This window comes from Arachis hypogaea, chromosome 6, assembly GCF_003086295.3.
Source record: "Arachis hypogaea cultivar Tifrunner chromosome 6, arahy.Tifrunner.gnm2.J5K5, whole genome shotgun sequence".
In the NCBI taxonomy this organism is placed as follows: domain Eukaryota; kingdom Viridiplantae; phylum Streptophyta; class Magnoliopsida; order Fabales; family Fabaceae; genus Arachis; species Arachis hypogaea.
In genome coordinates, this window is record NC_092041.1 from 52931296 (window position 1) to 52947493 (window position 16198).

The 16198-nt window shown below is 37.5% G+C and overlaps 1 non-coding gene across 1 annotated transcript; it reads right to left on the reverse strand.

The window, feature by feature from the left end:
• Positions 1-15692: 15692 nt before the first annotated feature.
• LOC112700075 (small nucleolar RNA R71) lies at positions 15693-15798 on the reverse strand. Its single transcript, XR_003152997.1, has one exon. It is a non-coding gene; the product is annotated as a small nucleolar RNA R71 (small nucleolar RNA).
• Positions 15799-16198: the final 400 nt, after the last annotated feature.

Genomic DNA, 16198 nt, shown 5'->3' on the forward strand with positions numbered 1-16198 from the left:
ACTGAGTGGGACAAGTTGCAGAACTTCTATGAGGGACTCACTCTTAAAGCTCAGGAAGCACTTGATCATTCAGCTGGAGGCTCTTTGCAACTCATGAAAACTACAGAGGAAGCTCAAAACCTCATTGATATGGTGGCCAATAACCAATATTTCTTTGCTCATCAAAGACAACGCCAACCATCACAAAGAAGAGGAGTAATGGAGTTGGAAGGAGTGGATTCAATTCTAGCTCAGAACAAGATAATGCAGCAGCAGATTCAACAACAGTTTGAGCAAATGGCCAAAAGGATTGATGGCTTGCAAGTTGCATCAGTGAGTGCCACAAGCCAACCACCAACTACTTGGGTGCAAAGTGAAGAAACTCAAGAGGAGCAACAGCAAGAGCAAGTCCAGTACATGCACAACCAAAATCCTGGAACAAATGAAGTCTATGGTGACACTTATAATCCATCTTGGAAGAACCATCCCAACCTCAGATGGGGAGACAACCATAATCAAAACCAACAACCATGGCAAAGAAACACAAATCAGAATAATTGGAAAAGCACAAACCACAACCCCCAGCCAAACACTAACCAAAATACATACAGAAAACCACAAAATAACTACCCCAACTCTAACCATTATCCACCCAATAATCACCCAATAAATCAAAACACCTATCATCATCCATCAACACCCCAAAATCAACCAATTTCACAAGAATCCCAACGGATCACTAATCTAGAGTTGCTCATGGAGAAAATGATGAAGAACCAAGAACTGACAACAAAGAACCAAGAAGCTTCCATGAAGAACTTAGAAAGGCAAATTGGGCAAATCTCCAAACAGATTTCTGTTGAAAAACCATCAAGCTCACTACCAAGTGACACCATCCCCAACCCAAAGGAAGAATGCAAGGTCGTGCAACTAAGAAGTGGAAAAGTATTAGTGGATGGTAACCAAGGAGCAACCAAGCATAGTGACAATGAGCCAACAAAGAATGATGAAGCCATCAACAAGGACATGATAAGCAAGACTGTCCCAGAAAAACTCACAGAGGAAGACAACAAACCACAGAATCTAAAGAAAGGAAAGCAGATCATTGAAGAACCAAATCCAAAACAACATCAAGTGGAGAAGAGCTCAACACCACTACTACCGTATCCACAAAGATTTCACAAAGAGACAAAGGATCAGCATTTCCACAAATTTCTTGAGACTTTCAAGAAGCTGGAAATCAACATACCTTTAGCTGAGGCATTGGAGCAAATGCCCCTGTATGCCAAGTTCTTGAAAGAGCTCATCAACAAGAAAAGAAGTTGGAATGAAAAGGAAACTGTAATGCTTAGTGAAGAATGCAGTGCACTCATTAAAAAGGGATTCCCTCCCAAGCTTGAAGATCCTGGAGGTTTCTTCCTACCATGCACTATTGGAAATCTATTCATCAACAAGGGGATGTGTGATTTAGGAGCAAGCATAAATCTAATCACATCTTCTTTAGTGAAAAAGCTTGGCATAGAGGAGGTGAAACCAATACAGATGTCCTTAGAGTTGGTGGACCAATCAGTGATATATCCAAAAGGGCTGATTGAGAACCTTCTAGTTAAGGTTGACAAGTTCATTTATCCTACGGATTTTGTGGTCCTGGATTCTTTAGAAAATGGAAATGACTCCATAATACTTGGTCGACCATTTTTGGTTCTTCTGTGAACCCTGCTGCACTTTAATCTCAATTTCTGTTTGAATTCTAATTGTTCATAACTCAGTTTCTGTTCTATTAATTGTGGTGATTCAATTTATCTTTGTTTAGATTCTGCAAATCCCAGTCCTCAAATCCCTTTTACATTCGAGCAATTTACATTCCTTGCCATTTAAGTTACTGCAATTTACATTTCTTGCACTTTAAGTTTCAGTCATTTAATTTCTTGTTCTTTAAGATTCAGTCTATTTTACTTTCCTGTTCTTTAATTTACTGCAATTTCTCCCTCTCCCTTTACTTTCCAAGCAATTTAGCTTCTGTTACATACAACCCACTCAACCAAAACTTGATTCGCTTGACTAAATCAATCACTAAACTAAAATTGCTCAATCCTTCAATCCCTGTGGGATCGACCTCACTCATGTGAGTTATTATTACTTGATGCGACCCGGTACACTTGCTGGTGAGTTTTGTGTTGGATTGCTTTCCACACATCACGCCCCATATTTCAAATGGCCGATCCGACGTTATGATGTTGAGCTAGAGTGGGGCGGCTTGGTGGAGATTGGCATGGATCTGGTATTTGGAGTAGTTTTATACCAGCTGCATGGAGTCCCTGATAATCGAGGGCCAGAAGTATCCGGCCTAGATAACTTTCTGGGCTAGGGTTTTTCCTCCGATGTGATGGCCATAACAGCCTTCATGGATTTTGCGGAGTATATAGTCCGTGTCCTCAGGTTCTATGCACTTGAGCAAGGGCTACAAGAATCCTTGTTTGAAGAGTTTTCCTGTTACTACAGTGTAGTTGGGGGCTTCCCTTTTTATCCGATTTGCTTCTTTAGGGTCCTCGGATAGTAACCCGTTGAGGAGGTATTGTAGGATGGGGGAGGTCCATGATTCTGGGTCGGAGATTGGTAGAACGGTGTCAGTGGTTGTTGATACGGACGGCGTTCTGACGACTTCCTGAATTCTTCATTTAGCTTCTTTACCTTGGTAAGGTATTGTTGGAGCAGGGGGTCTCGTGTTTGGTAGTCTCTGTTGACTTGGGAGCTGACTACCTGTTGTAACGACCCAATTTTCAATATGTCTAGATCATACCGGAAACTGAGCGCTACCAATTTGTCTTCCTAATTATTATCTATTATTTATCATATGAGCCTGATTCGTTGTTAAAAGCGTGGTGAATTTGCGAAATATTTTTTTTTGAAACGTTTGAATTAATAGACGGAATCACTCATAATCAATTCACAAGTAATAACAGATAAAACAGTTATAAACAACCACACATAAATACATCACGAGTAGCTAGCAACATTCATTTATCCAGCCTTTGTTAGAGTATAGACCTTTAGTTAGAACACCCCTAGATATAGCTAGATAATAACTATATACATATATATACATACAACATCCCAGGTCCTGACCTGTTCAAGAGGTCCCTAAGCTGGCACCTAGGCTAGCCTAGACTCTATACTCACCTAGTCCCTCTAAACTACTAAAGCGAGGGAAAGTACGTTCTAAGTCTTCACAACTCAAGTCAGGTGGAACGTCATCAAAAGATAGAACATCATCTGCTACTCCTCTGCACGATCAGACTTTTCCACAGGACGTCTCTCTGGTACCTCATGAAGTAGCCACACAATAGGAGTCTCGCACACAGGATTTAGGTTAAAGTGCGCATACGACCGGGGTGTAGACGTTGGCTGGTCTCACAGTATATACATATAAACAGAAAATGATATTCACCCTAGACTCAGAAGACTATCTAGAGCAGAATCCTCGTTGCAGAACCATCATCAACGAACTACGGTAAGGTACTCTTACTTCCATCTGAAGGGGGAAGGGAGAGAGAAGGGGTAAGAACTGGGGAGTTCTTAGTAGGGCCGGGGTTATTAGTTACGTTCATTAATTTTGTGTTGTTTAGCAGACTAATAGTAGAATATAGAGAAGTAGTAAACAGAAGACAGATAAATAGAGAAAATAAAGAAAACAGAAAAGATCACAAATAGAAGAATACAAGAAAGTAAAACACAGACACAAACACAGAGAATAGAATACAAACAGAGAAAACATACATTCATGCAACAATCATAATAGAGAAAATGCACAACCAAGTATGATGCATGTCTAGCCCTAGTGCAGGTAATGAGCTCATCTGTCGGTTACATACCCGCTCCCGACGTTACCCAGCAACCTCTGTCTGGATAAGGCTTTCCTGTTGGCAATATCCACTGCAAGCAACCTTTGTCTTGCAAGGTATCCACTGCAAGCAACCTTTGTCTTGCAGGGCGAAACTTATTAGCCGATATACGCCCAACAGACTCACTGTAAGCAACCTCTGTCTTACAGGAGCAACAACATACTTACTGTAAGCAACCTCTGTCTTACAGGAGCACATCCATCTTGATACCTCTGTAAGCAACCTCTGTCTTACAGCAAAGCATTATAGCAAGGTATCCCAGGAAAGCGTTCTCAGTGGTCGTACCACCATCTATCTGACTGCCTCTCTGCAGCAGATTCTTACATAATCATTCTCATTATCATCATTCATTAACATTCTCATTATTCATCATCACTTTCACATTCTTATGTTGTACCTCTTTCTTTCTCTGTTCAATCATGCTATACAAACTCTACAGCTTTTACTTTTACAACATCTTAACTCAAACCATCTCTCTTTGTCACATTACTCTCTTCTCTGTGTCTTTTTACTTTGCTCAGATTACTCTTTTCTCTGTATCCCTCTATTCTGCTCTGGTTACTTTGTTCTGTGTTTCTTTACTCTACTCTGGTTTCTCTGCTTAACATATGTATTTAAAGCTTATGTAAATCTCGGTATGAATAGTTCGCCTGTCCCAAGTATAGGTTCATTAAGTCTATACTGAAACAGTTTAACTTTTCATACAATACCTAACCCTAGTCGCAACTCAAGGACTAACTATGTTGCCCTAGTTCGTTCACTAATTCTATCTGTTTTTCTGTCATTAAAACATTACAGACTTTTTCTTCGATTTTTATCTTTCCTTTAACTTTTTATCTTTTCTTTATCTTTGCCTCACTAACATGTTATTACCACTCCCTAAGTGTTTTATGAAAGTAATTATGAGATTCTGCACTTAAAGTTGTCTTTCTAAAGCTTTTACAGAAAACTGCCTTTTCTGCATTATTTTATTATTTTTATTAAAATATTATTTTTAATTAAATATTATTATTTAATATTTTATTATTATTTATTATTTTATTATTAAATTTTCGAAAATTAACTTACCTTTACCTTTTAACCTTTAAAATTAACTTTTTACTCCGGTAACTTTTAATATTTCTACTTTAACCACCCTAACTTTCAGGAATTACCAAATAACCCCCCAAACACCAAATTAATTACTTCCTTGCCCTTTTATGAATCAAAAAGGTGTTCTTCATTATTCTTCACCACACTCAAAGTGTTCTTCGTGTTCTTCGTAAATTCTTCAAATTCTTTCTCTGTTTTTACCCGTTTTTCAGTCTTTTCAGCAACCGATTTTTACCAAAATTCAAAATAAATTCCCAGCCACTAAAACCCCATCTTTTCCACATGATTTCAACACAAATTGAACCTCAATTTAGGTCCTAGGGTTCGTTTTTCCAGCAACCACAAGAACACACATTCATAGCTTGAATATCATCAAATTTCATCAAAATTTCAACAAACTTTCAACAAGAATTACTCATACAAACAATCAATTTCAAGCACAGCCAAACCATATTATAATCACACAACTCAAACACAATCAATCAAGATTAAATTTGTCAAACCCTACCTGGTTTTGCTGCTCCTAATTCAGTTAGACTTTCAGGTGGTCCTTTAGCACTTTTTCCTCCTAAATCACATCAAGAACAACTTTAAATCCAAAAACCCTCAACTAACCAAATCTCACTCAGCATGTTAGGAAGTGATTTCTAACCTTAGACTTTCTGGAAAGTCACGTTTCTTGGCTCTCAAGTCAAGTTAAGCATGATTCCTAAGGAAAAACATCAAGAAAACACATGTTTTGCATGGTTTTCCTTGAAAACCGAATTGAAGAGGGAGGGAGACAGCCATATCACCTTATTTCCAGCCTTGATAAGTCACATGGTTATGTAGAGAAAGAAGAGAGGATCATTTTCGTGAAATCGGAGTTTTGATTTGAGTTTTGGTTCAGAAGAAATCAAGCTTTGAAGATCAAGTGTTCATGAAAGTTTCTCTCTTTTCTCTCTTCACATTTTCGGCCAAAGGGAGTGAATGACCAGCCTTGGAGTGTCTTGGGGGTGTAAGGAGAGTTGTGATTGGTTGGCTTGAAGGTGGGTTAAAATAATATTAAAATATCTCTGGTGTACAACTACTAAAACTATGTGTATCGGAACACTCGTAAAAACATCTCTAAAAATTATTTTCTGAGCTACTAGCATAAATGACACTAGTAACATATTTATTATAAGAATAAAACATGAATAATGAGGCCTTAGCATTGCTAAAGTCATTAGAGAGTGCTGGTGCTAAGCTGCACCAGTAAACCATAAACCCGGTTAAACCGATTTTCTGTTTTTAATAAAAACAGACCAGGTAACCTTATAATATCATTCAAGCATTTTATAATACTAATATAATGATAATATTATACTATTATCTCTCTCCTCTCATGAATCGAGTCCGGTTCGCCAAACAAAGACTATTTACGAAAAACCGAATCAAAACCCCTAACTGATACGGTTCAAAAACTAGGTTCTTCGTGACTGCATTATCGAGCTTACCTCAAAAAGATTCTAGCTTAAAGACGACATAATAACAATGAGGATTGAGATAATTGATGATATATCAGAGGTTCTCCCCTTACTGATCCTCCGGAGTTCTCCGTACTTTCAGAAAAGATCTCGCGTACTCGAAAATCAGGGTTGTTACATTCTACCCTCCTAAAAGAAAATTTTTCCCTCAAAATTTCAATTACTTGAGAATAGATTCATGTAATTAGCTTTCATCTTATCTTCCAGTTCCCAAGTGTGCTCTTCTTCTTCTCTTTGTCCCTAAGCTACTTTGACTAAGCGAACAGTCTTGCCTCTCAGCTGCTTATCACTTCTTTCTACGATCTGAACTGGTGATGCTTGATATGTCAAATCATTTCATAACTGTACTGTCTTTGGTTGTAAAACGTGACTCTTGTCGGGAATATATTTCTTAAGTTGCGAGACATAAAAAAAACATCATGAAGGTTTGATAAATAAGGAGGAAGGACTATTTGATAATCTACTAGACCGACTCTTTTAAGTATTTGGAAAGGTTCTATGTATCGTGGGTTAAGTTTTTTTTTAATCTTAACGGCTCTACCTATTCCAGTAATCGAAGTTATTTCTAGAAAGACATGATCTCCCTCACTAAACTCTAAAGGTCTACGTCTATTATCGGCATAGCTCTTTTGACGGCTCTGTGCGGTCTGGATCTTCTGGCGAATACCCTTTATCTTCTCAGTAGTTTCTTGCACTAAGTCTGGACCTAAGACACTAACTTCTCCGTCATCATTCCAACACAATGGTGTTTGACATCTTCTTCCGTAGAGAGCTTCATATGGTGCCATCCCAATACTTTGTTGGTAACTGTTGTTGTAGACGAACTCGACCAATGGCAAACACTTATCCTAACTGCCCTGGTTATCCATCCCACAAGATCTTAACATGTCTTTCAATGTATGGATTGTTCGCTCTGATTGTCCATCTGTCTGAGGATGGTATGATGTACTCATATGCAATTCTCCAGAGTTGGGCACACAAATTCTATTCTTGTACCTCCATAGGCCACTACGATCCTATCTCATAGCTTCTTCAGCTCTGCAAGCAATGGTGACATCCGGTACGGTGCTATAAAAATCGGTCCGGTTCCAGGTACTAGATCAATGCTGAATTTTATCTCTTGCTGAGGAAGAAACTCAGGTATGTCGTCCAAGAAAACATCAGGAAATTCTTTCACCATTTGGATTCGTTCCAAGCTTAATTCACTATCATTCGAGCTAGCCGCTAACAGAACATACCCCTCACAATCACTCCCGCCTAAGGTAACTCTTACAGAATTCAGATATAAGGTGTGGGACAAAAATGGTTTAGTACATAGACTATTAGATGGAATAACGGTAGTTCTTTTAAAATAATCAAAGAAAACATGATACTTAGATAACCAATCTAATCCAAAAATAACTTCTAAACCAGATGGAGATAAACAGATTAGATCGTGTATAAAAGTCCTGTTCCTAATAACGAATGGTACTTGCAGGCACACTAAACTGGTCAAAGCATTTTGAGATGCAGGTGTATGGACAATTAGATCAAAGTTCAACTCAGAAAAATCTAGTCCCAACTCACGAGCAACAGTTAAAGAAATAAAGGAATGTGATACACCCGAGTCATACAGTACAGTTAGAAATCGATTTTTGACATAACACTGACCTTGGATCAGGGCGTTTAGTTGCATAGCATCATCAGCAGTCATGGCAAACACTCGGCCTTGTTGCTGGGTTCGCACTGGATTCCGAGCAAATTGTTTTGGGCAATTCCTTGCCAAGTGTCCAACTTCCCCACAAGTGAAACAAGCATTCGTTCCTTACAGCATCCAAATCTAACATAGCTATGGCCATGGAGATCATAACAGCTATGAGGATAGCTGTGCCTCGCATCAATTTGTCATTCGAAGCTCGATTAAACTATGCCTATTCGCAGTCATTAAGGTCCTATCCGCACCAAACAATCAATATTAAGGTGATCAGTCTTAATATCTCAAGTAAGGCACAAACATTTCCAAAATGAGCACTCATAGACAATCATGCCAAATGTATCTTAAAGATACCCTAACAGCATGAGACACACAACAGAGTATGCAATGAAGCATAGTCAGTCCACTCCCCAGGCTCTACTGGGAACGAACTGCTCTGATACCAAATTGTAACGACCCAATTTTCAATATGTCTAGATCATACCGGAAACTGAGCGCTACCAATTTGTCTTCCTAATTATTATCTATTATTTATCATATGAGCCTGATTCGTTGTTAAAAGCATGGTGAATTTGCGAAGTATTTTTTTTTGAAACGTTTGAATTAATAGACGGAATCACTCATAATCAATTCACAAGTAATAACAGATAAAACAGTTATAAACAACCACACATAAATACATCACGAGTAGCTAGCAACATTCATTTATCCAGCCTTTGTTAGAGTATAGACCTTTAGTTAGAACACCCCTAGATATAGCAAGATAATAACTATATACATATATATACATACAACATCCCAGGTCCTGACCTGTTCAAGAGGTCCCTAAGCTGGCACCTAGGCTAGCCTAGACTCTATACTCACCTAGTCCCTCTAAACTACTAAAGCGAGGGAAAGTACGTTCTAAGTCTTCACAACTCAAGTCAGGTGGAACGTCATCAAAAGATAGAACATCATCTGCTACTCCTCTGCACGATCAGACTTTTCCATAGGACGTCTCTCTGGTACCTCATGAAGTAGCCACACAATAGGAATCTCGCACATAGGATTTAGGTTAAAGTGCGCATACGACCGGGGTGCAGACGTTGGTTGGTCTCACAGTATATACATATAAACAGAAAATGATATTCACCCTAGACTCAGAAGACTATCTAGAGCAGAATCCTCGTTGCAGAACCATCATCAACGAACTACGGTAAGGTACTCTTACTTCCATCGGAAGGGGGAAGGGAGAGAGAAGGGGTAAGAACTGGGGAGTTCTTAGTAGGGCCGGGGTTATTAGTTACGTTCATTAATTTTGTGTTGTTTAGCAGACTAATAGCAGAATATAGAGAAGTAGTAAACAGAAGACAGATAAATAGAGAAAATAAAGAAAACAAAAAAGATCACAAATAGAAGAATACAAGAAAGTAAAACACAGACACAAACACAGAGAATAGAATACAAACAGAGAAAACATACATTCATGCAACAATCATAATAGAGAAAATGCACAACCAAGTATGATGCATGTCTAGCCCTAGTGCAGGTAATGAGCTCATCTGTCGGTTACATACCCGCTCCCGACGTTACCCAGCAACCTCTGTCTGGATAAGGCTTTCCTGTTGGCAATATCCACTGCAAGCAACCTTTGTCTTGCAGGGTATCCACTGCAAGTAACCTTTGTTTTGCAGGGCGAAACTTATTAGCCTATATACGCCCAACAGACTCACTGTAAGCAACCTCTGTCTTACAGGAGCAACAACATACTTACTGTAAGCAACCGCTGTCTTACAGGAGCACATCTATCTTGATACCTCTGTAAGCAACCTCTGTCTTACAGCAAAGCATTATAGCAAGGTATCCCAGGAAAGCGTTCTCAGTGGTCGTACCACCATCTATCTGACTGCCTCTCTGCAGCAGATTCTTACATAATCATTCTCATTATCATCATTCATTAACATTCTCATTATTCATCATCACTTTCACATTCTTATGTTGTACCTCTTTCTTTCTCTGTTCAATCATGCTATACAAACTCTACAGCTTTTACTTTTACAACATCTTAACTCAAACCATCTCTCTTTGTCACATTACTCTCTTCTCTGTGTCTTTTTACTTTGCTCAGATTACTCTTTTCTCTGTATCCCTCTATTCTGCTCTGGTTACTTTGTTCTTTGTGTTTCTTTACTCTACTCTGGTTTCTCTGCTTAACATATGTATTTAAAGCTTATGTAAATCTCGGTATGAATAGTTCACCTGTCCCAAGTATAGGTTCATTAAGTCTATACTGAAACAGTTTAACTTTTCATACAATACCTAACCCTAGTCGCAACTCAAGGACTAACTATGTTGCCCTAGTTCGTTCACTAATTCTATCTGTTTTTCTGTCATTAAAACATTACAGACTTTTTCTTCGATTTTTATCTTTTCTTTAACTTTTTATCTTTTCTTTATCTTTGCCTCACTAACATGTTATTACCACTCCCTAAGTGTTTTATGAAAGTAATTATGAGATTCTGCACTTAAAGTTGTCTTTCTAAAGCTTTTACAGAAAACTGCCTTTTCTGCATTATTTTATTATTTTTATTAAAATATTATTTTTAATTAAATATTATTATTTATTATTTTATTATTAAATTTTCGAAAATTAACTTACCTTTACCTTTTAACCTTTAAAATTAACTTTTTACTCCGGTAACTTTTAATATTTCTACTTTAACCACCCTAACTTTCAGGAATTACCAAATAACCCCCCAAACACCAAATTAATTACTTCCTTGCCCTTTTATGAATCAAAAAGGTGTTCTTCATTATTCTTCACCACACTCAAAGTGTTCTTCGTGTTCTTCGTAAATTCTTCAAATTCTATCTCTGTTTTTACCCATTTTTCAGTCTTTTCAGCAACCGATTTTTACCAAAATTCAAAATAAATTCCCAGCCACTAAAACCCCATCTTTTCCACATGATTTCAACACAAATTGAACCTCAATTTAGGTCCTAGGGTTCGTTTTTCCAGCAACCACAAGAACACACATTCATAGCTTGAATATCATCAAATTTCATCAAAATTTCAACAAACTTTCAACAAGAATTACTCATACAAACAATCAATTTCAAGCACAGCCAAACCATATTATAATCACACAACTCAAACACAATCAATCAAGATTAAATTTGTCAAACCCTACCTGGTTTTGCTGCTCCTAATTCAGTTAGACTTTCAGGTGGTCCTTTAGCACTTTTTCCTCCTAAATCACATCAAGAACAACTTTAAATCCAAAAACCCTCAACTAACCAAATCTCACTCAGCATGTTAGGAAGTGATTTCTAACCTTAGACTTTCTGAAAAGTAACGTTTCTTGGCTCTCAAGTCAAGTTAAGCATGATTCCTAAGGAAAAACATCAAGAAAACACATGTTTTGCATGGTTTTCCTTGAAAACCGAATTGAAGAGGGAGGGAGACAGCCATATCACCTTATTTCCAGCCTTGATAAGTCACATGGTTATGTAGAGAAAGAAGAGAGGATCATTTTGGTGAAATTGGAGTTTTGATTTGAGTTTTGGTTCAGAAGAAATCAAGCTTTGAAGATCAAGTGTTCATGAAAATTTCTCTCTTTTCTCTCTTCACATTTTCGGCCAAAGAGAGTAAATGACCAGCCTTGGAGTGTCTTGGGGGTGTAAGGAGAGTTGTGATTGGTTGGCTTGAAGGTGGATTAAAATAATATTAAAATATCTCTGGTGTACAACTACTAAAACTATGTGTATCGGAACACTCGTAAAAACATCTCTAAAAATTATTTTCTGAGCTACTAGCATAAATGACACTAGTAACATATTTATTATAAGAATAAAACATGAATAATGAGGCCTTAGCATTGCTAAAGTCATTAGAGAGTGCTGGTGCTAAGCTGCACCAGTAAACCATAAACCCGGTTAAACCGATTTTCTGTTTTTAACAAAAACAGACCAGGTAACCTTATAATATCATTCAAGCATTTTCTAATACTAATATAATGATAATATTATACTATTATCTCTCTCCTCTCATGAATCGAGTCCGGTTCGCCAAACAAAGACTATTTACGAAAAACCGAATCAAAACTCCTAACCGATACGGTTCAAAAACTAGGTTCTTCGTGACTGCATTATCGAGCTTGCCTCAAAAAGATTCTAGCTTAAAGATGACATAATAACAATGAGGATTGAGATAATTGATGATATATCAGAGGTTCTCCCCTTACTGATCCTCCGGAGTTCTCCGTACTTTCAGAAAAGATCTCGCGTACTCGAAATTCAGGGTTGTTACACCTGTGAGTCACTGCATACTTCCAAGATTTTTACCCCGACTTCTTTGGCTAGAGTTAAGCCGTATAAGAGGGCCTCGTGTTCTGCTTGGTTGTTGGAGACTGGGAACTCGTACCGAATAGATTGTTCGATTACGACCCCCGTTTTTGGCTTTCGAGTATTTATGCGTGAGCATCTTTCCTATCTTTTTCTAGTGAATTTGCATTCAATTTGTTGAGCTTAATCAAGAATTAATTATCTTTTAGCCACTATGGATGCTACTTTGAGTCGTGTGCAATTCTGTTTATTTTAGGTAGCATTCGGCTGGATTTGATGGAGTTTCCGCAAAAAAAGAGAAGAATGCGAATGATGCTGTCAACCCTGACCTCTCTATACTCAAACCTAAATAACTCAAGCTATAGATATCCAATTGACGTGACTCTAGTGGCATTGGAAAGCTAACTTTCAGAGCTTTCCAACAATATATAATAGTCTATACTTCATTTCTAACCATACTGCCAAGGCTGCGCCTAACTTGAGAAATCTCAAGTTAGGCGCAAGACATTAACAACAACACGCAACAATTACCTTGACTCCAAGTTAGGCACAATGTCCTTGCCTAACCATTCAAGTAAGGCGCAGCAACGGGGGGCATGGCTTCAAGTTAGGCACAGTAATTGCTTGAGTTAGGCGCAGCACTTCACGCATCACTCCAAGTAAAGCGCAGCTCACTCTCAAGTTAGGCGTAGGTCATTAAGAATTCAAGTGGTCCCCGCCTCTCCAACAAGCTGCGCAAAATCTTCTATTTATTCTGATTAAGCTTTAATTTTATTTTAAAAATAGGAAAATATATTATTTAGTTTAAGAAATTATAATTTACATTAATTAGAATTAGATATAAAAGAGAAAAGAAATTTCTCTTCTCTACTACCTCATTTAAAATTTACAGTTTACCAGAATCCTAGTTTTCACTCTGAACCATGAGCAACTAAACCTCCACTGTTAAAGTTAGGAGCTCTGTCTATTGTATGGATTGATTCTATTGTTTTTTCTATTTTAATTCCTGTATTGATTCATATAATTCAAGAATTGTTTTCGTTCTTTATTTTATGAAATTGGGTGAAACGAAAGTATGACCCTCTTTCTAATTGAGTTCTTGTATAATTTGGAAAAGCTCTTTACTTGAACAACAGCTTGAAAACATATTCTCCTAAATTTCTAATTATCTGGATTTAATGGGATACGTGACATATAATCCTCTTATATTTGGGTAATTAGGATTTCTGTGGCATATAACTAGAATTAAACTTCACCCTCTAATTGGAATTAATTGACCAAGGAATTGGCGGTTCATGAGAGTTAGAGGAGACTAAAAAGGTCTAAGGAATTAGGGTTTAGTCACATATAGTTTGTCATGAATTAAATCTTGCATGATTAAAATAGTTAGTAAGAAAAGTCAATCCGGAAAATAGATAACTCTGAAGCCTTAACTGTTTTCTCCATATTTTCTTCCAAATTTATTTACTTGCCTTCCTTCAATATTCTTTATATTTCTTAATGTCTTTTATATTGCCCAAACATTACTTTCTGTTTGTCTGACTAAGTCTATCACTCAATTATTTCTGCAGATTTGTGATACTGTGAAAACTAATGGGGTGAATTGATGCGTGAGCATCTTTCCTATCTTTTCTTAGTGAATTTGCATCTAAATTGTTGAGTTTAATAAAGAATTAATTATCTTTTAGCCACTTTGGATGCTACTTTGAGTCTTGTGCAAATTCGGTGTATCTTACGTAGCATTCGGGTAGATTTGGTAGAGTTTCTACAGCACAAAAATCAAAGGATATGGCAGCGATGAGCGACGCGTACACGTGACTGACGCGTGCGAGTGATTTGGAGCTTTCCATGGCAACGCGTGCGCGTGACTGACGCGTACGCGTGATTTGAAGAATTACACAGCGATGCGTGCGCGTGACCGACACGTTCGTGACTTGTAAAAAATACCATCGACGCATACGCGTGACTGACACGTACGCGTGACATGCGCCACGTGTAGAAAACGCAAAAAAATGCTGGGGGCGATTTCTGGGTTGTTTTGACCCAGTTTCCAGCCCTGAAAACACAAATTAGAAGGTGCAGATTGGACAAAACAAGTGGTCCCCATCCATCAATGGAAGACTTGATGATTGATATAATTAATTTTGATTTAAATTCAAATATGATTTTGAAATTAGGAAAAGATATTAGGATTAGTTATAAAAAGGGACTCCATTAGTTAACTTTAGAGGCCATCAGATTAGAACTCAGTACATTTACCTGAATCCTTATTTTCTCTCTGAACCATGAGTAACTAAACCTCCATTGTTAAGGTTAGGAGCTCTGTCTATTTGTATGGATTGATTTTATTACTTTTTCTATTTTAATTCATGTATGGATTTATAATTTAAGAATTATTTCCGCTCTTTATCTTATGAATTTAGGTGGAACGGAAGTATGACCCTCTTTCTATTTGAGTTCTTGTAAAACTTGGAAAAGCTCTTTACTTGAACAACAGCTTGAAAACATATTCTCCTAAATTTTAATTATCTAGATTTAACGGGATACGTGACATATAATCCTTGTATTTTTGGGTAATTAGAGTTTTTGTGGCATATAAGCTGGAACTTGATCATGCAGCTTCTAATTGGAATTAATTGTCCAAGGAATTGGCAGTTAATGAATTTTAGAGGAGACTAGAAAGGTCTAAGGAATTAGGGTCTAGTCACATATAGTTTGCCATAAATTAAATCCTACATGATTAAAATAGTTAGTAAGAAAAGTTAATTTGGAAGAATAGATAACTCTGAAACCTTAACTGTTTTCTCCATATTTTCTTCCAAATTTATTTACTTGCCTTCCTTCAGTATTCTTTATATTGCTTAATGTCTTTTATATTGCCCAAACATTACTTTCTGTTTGTTTGACTAAGTCTATCACTCAATTATTGTTGCTTGATCCATCAATCCTCGTGGGATCTACCCTCACTCACCTGAGGTATTACTTGGTACGACCTGGTGCACTTGCCAGTTAGTTTGTGGTTATAAATCACCGCACCAAGAATCCTGAGGTGTACAAACTCATGCTCTTCCCATTTGCCTTGAAGGACAGAGTAAAGCTATGGCTAGATTCTTAACCCAAGGAGAGTTTGGATGCTTGGGAGAAGGTTGTAACTAGGTTTCTTACTAAATTTTTTTCCACCAAAGAAGCTGACTAAGCATAGGGTGGAGGTTCAGACCTTCAGGCAGAAGGATGGTGAGACCCTTTATGAATCTTGGGAGCGATACAAGCTACTAACTAGATAATGCCCTCTAAACATGTTCTCTAAATGGACTAAGTTGGATATCTTTTATGAAGGCTTGGGTGAAATGTCCAATATGTGCTTAGATAATTCTGCAGGTGGTTCATTGCATATGAAGAAGACACCAGAGGAGACTACTGAGCTTATTGAGTTGGTTGCTAGCAACCAATATCTGTACTCATCTAACAGGAGTCTTGTAGACTCTGAGACTCCTCAGAGGAAAGGTGTTTTGGAAGTAGAGGCTTTGGATGCTATTTTTGCTCAGAACAAAATTTTGTCTCTGCAGATGAATTTGATTTCTCAATAATTGAGTGGGATGCAGGTCTCAACTGTTAATACTCAGAATGCACCTCAAGAGACTCCTTATGACATGACAGGTAATCTTATGCAAAATGAGAATTATGATTATGCTCAATCTTCT